Source organism: Lathyrus oleraceus, chromosome 5 (assembly GCF_024323335.1).
Source record: "Lathyrus oleraceus cultivar Zhongwan6 chromosome 5, CAAS_Psat_ZW6_1.0, whole genome shotgun sequence".
NCBI lineage: Eukaryota > Viridiplantae > Streptophyta > Magnoliopsida > Fabales > Fabaceae > Lathyrus > Lathyrus oleraceus.
Genome location: NC_066583.1, coordinates 579,205,265 through 579,212,614, shown reverse-complemented (window position 1 = coordinate 579,212,614; position 7,350 = coordinate 579,205,265).

Here is a 7,350-nt window from a genome sequence, read left to right as displayed (position 1 = left end):
CCCTCGTATAGTTGCCTGCTGGGTCGTCCTTGGATTCACAATGCTGGGGCAGTCTCTTCAACACTGCATCAGAAAATTAAATTCCCGGTCAACGGACGAATTATCATTGTCTGTGGTGAGGAGGACATCCTGGTCAGTAACCTGGCTACATTCAAGTATGTAGAGGTAGAAGGTGAAATTCATGAGACTCTCTGTCAGGCCTTCGAGTCAATTCAGATCAAGGATGCAGCTCCGGTGGAAGAGGTTAAAGCAGGCGCCCCTATCTCATCTTTCAAGCAGGCGCAAGCTTTGGTGGATTCAGGTATTTCTCCCGGTTGGGGACGTCTGTTGGAGTTACCGATGAAAGATGACAAGTTTGGGATTGGGTATCAACCAGCGCTGACTTCTACAACTTCAGCACCTCAGACTCGTCAGGGGCCGATTACCTTCTCCAGCGCTGGCATCATTCAGTATGGCCAGATATCAGCAATCAATGAAGAGGATGGGGATAGTGATTGTGACATCGACCACTGGGTGCGTCCGAGGATCCCGGGTGAAGTCATCAACAATTGGTCGTCCGAGGAAATTGTCCAAGTCACTCTTCTAGAGGAGTAATTTTTCTTTGTTTATTCATGCATGTCCAAGTCTTACGTTCCGCCCAGGGCGTAATGACTCATTGTAGGGCTCATCTATGTGAATACCTGCATTGTTTATCATAAATGAAGGACGTCTTTTGCATCCAAATGTTTTGTTCACTGTTTTTCAATTTTTACAGTTTTCAAAATTTCAAAAGAATAAAAATATTTGGCAATGTTTTATTTAGTTTTCACTCACTGTTCACACTCATAAGCACATACCATCACTCATGCAGATGCACATCACCGGATCCTATTGATAACAATTCTGCTATGGCTCGCTTCGACTTCGAAAATCCAATCTTCCAAGCTGAAGAAGAGGGTGATGAAGACTGTGAACTCCTTGAAGAACTTGCCAGGCTGTTAAAGCAAGAGGAAAGGGTCATTCAACCGCATCAAGAGGCTACTGAAGTGATTAATCTCGGCACCGAGGACGCCAAGAGAGAAATCAAGATAGGGGCTGCTTTGGAAGATGATGTGAAGAAGGGGTTGATTGAACTGTTGCAAGAGTATGTTGACGTCTTCGCTTGGTCTTATCAGGATATGCCAGGGCTTGACACAGACATAGTGGTACACCGCTTGCCTCTCAAAGAAGGTTGTCCTCCGGTCAAGCAGAAGCTCAGAAGAACAAGACCAGAGATGGCTGTAAAGATAAAGGAAGAGGTGCAGAAACAGTTGGATGCAGGATTCCTAGCGGTTACCAATTATCCGCCATGGGTCGCCAACATCGTTCTAGTACCTAAGAAGGATGGAAAGGTACGGATGTGTGTCGACTACCGGGATCTGAACAGAGCTAGCCCTAAAGATGATTTCCCATTACCTCACATCAACGTTTTGGTGGATAACACAGCTCAGTTCTCGGTATTCTCCTTCATGGATGGCTTTTCTGGCTATAACCAAATCAAGATGGCACCAGAAGACATGGAGAAGACAACTTTCATAACCCCATGGGGCACCTTCTGCTACAAGGTGATGCCGTTTGGTCTGAAAAACGCTGGGGCAACATATCAACGAGCTATGGTGACTCTGTTCCATGACATGATTCATCATGAAATCGAGGTTTATGTGGACGATATGATTGCCAAATCTCAGACAGAAGAAGAACATCTGGTGAATCTGCAGAAGCTGTTTGAGCGTTTAAGGAAATTCAAGTTGAGGCTTAATCCGAACAAGTGCACTTTCGGGGTGAGATCTGGAAAATTGTTGGGTTTTATTGTTAGCGGAAAAGGGATTGAAGTGGATCCTGACAAAGTGAAAGCAATACAGGAAATGCCTGAGCCAAGAACAGAGAAGCAAGTCCGTGGTTTCTTAGGGAGGTTGAACTACATTGCAAGGTTCATCTCTCACCTAACAGCCACATGTGAGCCAATTTTCAAATTGCTGAGGAAAGATCAGACTATCAGGTGGAATGACGATTGTCAAAGGGCTTTTGAAAAGATAAAAGAGTATTTGCAGAATCCCCCTATCCTCATGCCTCCAGTCCCAGGGAGGCCGCTGATTATGTACTTGACAGTACTCGACAATTCCATGGGTTGTGTTCTCGGTCAACACGACGAGACAGGTAGAAAAGAACATGCCATCTACTACTTGAGTAAGAAGTTCACAGATTGCGAGTCGAGATACTCAATGCTTGAGAAGACATGTTGTGCACTTGCATGGGCTGCTAAGCGATTGAGACAATACATGCTGACTCACACAACCTTACTGATCTCCAAGATGGATCCAGTCAAGTACATATTCGAGAAGCCAGCTCTCACCGGAAGAATTGCTCGTTGGCAAATGGTACTGACAGAGTATGATATCCAGTATACATCCCAGAAAGCCATCAAGGGGAGTATTCTGTCAGACTATCTTGCTCAACAACCGATTGAAGATTACGAGCCAATGAAGTTTGATTTCCCAGATGAAGACGTCATGTTCCTCAAGATGAAAGACTGTGAAGAGCCAGTTGTTGGGGAGGGACCTGATCCAGATGAAAAGTGGACTTTAACGTTTGATGGGGCCGTCAACGCCAAAGGAAGTGGAATTGGCGCTGTCATTACCACTCCGAAAGGTGCCCACATGCCTTTCACCGCTCGCCTGACCTTCGAGTGCACCAATAATGAAGCTGAGTACGAGGCCTGTATCTTGGGTATTGAGCAAGCCATTGATTTGAGAATCAAGACTCTGGACATCTTCGGAGATTCAGCTCTAGTGATCAATCAAGTGAATGGTGATTGGAATACTCTCCAGCCTACTCTGGTCCCCTACAGAGACTACACGAGAAGACTGTTGACTTTCTTCACAACAGTAAAGCTGTATCATATACCTCGTGATGAGAACCAGATGGCAGATGCTCTTGCTACTCTATCCTCCATGATCAAGGTGGTTCGGTGGAACCATGCTCCCAGGATCGATGTAATGCGCCTTGACAGGGCCGCGTATGTGTTTGCTGCTGAACTGGTAGTCGATGACAAGCCCTGGTATCACGACATCAAATGCTTTCTGAAGAATCAAGAGTACCCTGCAGGGGCATCCAACAATGACAGAAAAACTTTGAGAAGATTGGCAGGCAGTTTCTTCTTGAACAAAGACGATGTGCTGTATAAGAGGAACTTCGACATGGTTTTGCTCAGATGCGTGGACAGACACGAAGCAGACACGTTGATGCAAGAAATTCATGAGGGCTCCTTCGGTACTCACGCTGGCGGACATGCAATGGCTAAGAAATTATTGAGAGCGGGTTATTACTGGATGACCATGGAATCTGATTGTTTCAAATGTGCTCGGAAGTGTCATAAATGCCAGATTTATGCTGATAAGGTGCATGTACCGCCGAATCCTCTGAATGTGATGTCTTCGCCGTGGCCGTTCGCTATGTGGGGCATTGACATGATTGGAAAGATTGAGCCGACTGCTTCCAATGGGCATCGCTTCATCCTTGTTGCCATCGACTATTTCACCAAGTGGGTCGAAGCAGCGTCATTCGCGAATGTCACCAGACATGTGGTTGCCCGATTCATCAAGAAAGAAATCATTTGTCGTTATGGGGTTCCCGAAAGAATCATTATTGATAATGGTTCCAATCTCAATAACAAAATGATGAAGGAGTTGTGTCAGAACTTCAACATTCAGCATCACAATTCTTCCCCTTATCGTCCTAAGATGAACGGTGCTGTTGAGGCAGCAAATAAGAACATAAACAAGATTGTGCAGAAGATGGTCGTCACGTACAGAGATTGGCACGAGATGCTACCCTTCGCCTTGCATGGGTACCGCACTTCAGTACGTACGTCGACCGGGGCAACCCCTTACTCCCTAGTGTATGGTATGGAAGCAGTCCTACCTGTTGAAGTGGAGATTCCTTCTCTAAGAGTCCTGTTGGATGTCAAGCTAGATGAAGCTGAATGGATTCGGACAAGGTTCAATGAGTTGAGTCTTATCGAAGAGAAGCGAATGGCAGCCATTTGTCATGGGCAGTTGTATCAGAGTCGGATGAAGAGAGCCTTTGACCAGAAAGTGCGTCCTCGATGTTTCCAAGTTGGAGATTTAGTGTTGAAAAGGATCCTTCCTCCTCAGACAGATCACAGGGGCAAGTGGACTCCTAACTATGAGGGACCGTATATCGTCACCAAAGTTTTTGATGGTGGGGCCTTAATGCTTGCAACGATGGATGGTGAAGACTTCACTTCCTCGGTAAACTCAGACGCAGTTAAAAAATACTTCGCATAAAATAGACCCGCTGGACGGTAAAAAGAGCAGTCCAGGCAAAAATAGGCATCCCGACGAACCAAGAAAATGAAAAGGTTCGGGCAAAAATTAGGGATTTAAAAATGAAAAGATCGTACACCCGGTAAGTTGAAAACCTGAAAAGGCAACTTAGGCAAAAATGGGTATCCCGGTGGATTGAAAACCCGAAAAGGGCGATCCAGGCAAAAGTTAGGGATTAAGCGAATGACTGCGTTCTGAGTTAGTTCTGAATCTCATCTCATGTCGATGACTGGAAACTTTCAAAGGGTAGGAAACAGTCCAATCACCTTTTCAGAAGGCTGATCATCTGGAGGATCGTGAAGACGAGCGGGTCATAGCAGAATTGGAACCCAATAGAAATCCATTTCACATTGCCATTAATTTCTGTTTTTATCTTTTGTGCAATTACCTCTTTCCAGGGATTGCTTCCTGATGTAAATGCCTATTCAGAGGCCATTCAATCAATAAAATCATGTGATTCAGTACATCTCTGTGTTCATTTTCATTTTACTGTTTTGTTTGCAAAAATGACGTCCGAATTTTTGATAAACATTGCATCATGAAACATAAGAGCTTTACAGGTACATGCTCGATGAACATTTAAAATTGCTGTAAATTTTAAGTGCTTTGGATCGTCTATTCAGAACAGATACCCTCGGGGCATTTCCTTAAAATCCCCTGCAGATGATCGTGAATATCTTCCCCAATGAAGACACCAACAAGCGAATCCGGTGTCTTATCCCTGCAGAGCTGATCAGAGTGTTGGATTCTTCAATCCCCAGCAGGTTCTCACCACTGTACTCCCCAAGCGGTTGTTTCAAACTATACACTCCCTAGTAGAGTTAACAGTGCCAGACTGTATATCCCCAGCGGAGTTGACAGTGCCAGACTGTATATCCCCAGCAGAGTTGACAGTGCCAGACCGTATCCTCCCAGCAGAAGTAGTTGCTCCTCAGAATTCGATGCCAGATCGATGATCCCGATGCCAGATCGATGATCTCTTGCCTTGAAACATAACCTCGGTACCGTATCGGTGTTTGCTCCCCCTCTGCTGAGTCATCTCTCGTAGATTATGGTTGCCAGAACCACTATCACTTCCCCCAACAACAGGTTGGCAGTGCCATTCTCTCCCCAGTCAGAGCCTCGGTATCTCGCCATTGCCAGAACACCGCGCGGCCAGTCATTTCCCCAACAGGATTCCTTGCTTCGGCTTGGCATTTTCCCCAGCATTTCACGTCCTTGCATGTAGAATCATATTGCATTGCATCCTCCCAAATCGCGTAGCATTTCCATTTTCATGGAGCATTACGCCATTGAAAAATTCAAACATACGCATGTAAGCATAAAACATTTTCGGCATCCCAAGTGACAAGCCAGAAGTTTGTTTCCAGTGCTCAGACTGAAGGTTGTTCATGACTTATTATCCCCAGCATGGGTCGTCGGCCCACGTGCCGCCTCAATTATCATTTTCCCTATTTCTGCCGATGCTGACAGGCATGAAGTTTTCCGGTATCCAGACCGAAGTGGCATTCAGGCCAATTTTCCGGTATTCAGACCGAAGTGGCATTCAGGCCAGTGATTGGCACTCAGGCTCCATGTTTGCCTGCTTGTGTGTTTGTTTGTTTGGCGTGCGTGAGCCGAACTACGGCAACTCTGATTCTCATGCTCAGATGAGATACGTAGGCACAAGATGCGATGTCTTGCCGAGTTTGACTAACGACTAACGATTAATCCTTGTTTGCTTTCGCCCTCGTTGCGATCCTTTCACTCGCCCTCGTTGCGATCGAGACATTCCCTTTCTCTCGCCCTCGTTGCGATCGAGACCTTCCCTTTCTCTTGCCCTAGTTGCAATCGAGACTTTTGTTCCCGTAGTTAGCTGAACTACGTTTTGCTCTGATTCTCATTCCCGATGAGATACGTAGGCATAAGACGCGACGTCTTAGCGAGCACACTTATCCTTAACCCTTAGGTAGCCGAGCTACGAAGACTCTGATTCTCATATCCAGATGAGATACGTATGCAATGGATGCGACATCCGTGCGAGTCATTTTCTTTGACCCTTTCTTTTAGTAAATAGTACATTAGATAAACATACACCCTTTAGACAAGAAACAACAAGAGTGGATCCGGTAGAGTACTACGGATGCGTAGGGGTGCTAATACCTTCCCTTCGCATAATCGACTCCCGAACCCAAGATTTGGTTGCGAGACCTTGTCTTTTCCTTTCCTTTCTCCAGGTTTACTTCGAGCGTTTCCTTTCCCTCCTTTGGGATAAATAACGCACGGTGGCGACTCTTCTGTCATTCCTTCTTCGCCGGTTGTTTTTTCGCACCTTCTGTATTTTTCGGGCTGCGACACCCTCCTTTCTTGGGACTAGCTTAGCATATTGCATTTCATTTTATAGGACATTAGGCATTACATCTTTGTATATCATGTGAGATAAACAAGTCATCCTCCAAAGTCTTTTTCAGAAGATAGAGAGGTGAAGAGATTCAAGCCTGAGGGTCTCATGGATTGATCATCAACCATCTGAAGGTTTGTGCTTCAATTAGGGTTTCTTGGTTCTTCGAGAAGGTTGAGCATTATATTGTTGGCAAGGATATATCACCATCATCAAGGTCTTGTCATCCTCAAGGGGTTCATTGTGCCTGATCATGTTCTTTGGGATTAGGGTTTTGACCTCTGGTCAACCCTAATCAATGGTATTCTTTCAACCAGGGATTTTCAAGGAGATGAGGTCTTTCTTGAGAAGGAGATCATCATATTGATTTTATTGAACTTGTACAAGCTAGGGTTTCATTTTGGAGCCATTTCATCAAGTGGTTGAGGCTCAAAGTCATCTGTGCATGTTCAAGTCATTTAAGGACCTAGAAAGTCAACTGAGGGCTAGGAGGTGGAGATAGGAGTTTGAGACATCTCATTCATGTTCAAAAGAGGCTTATTAATCATGTCAAATGCATATCTTGAAGAATTTGAGGTCAGATAAAAAGTTTCCAAAAATGGAAAG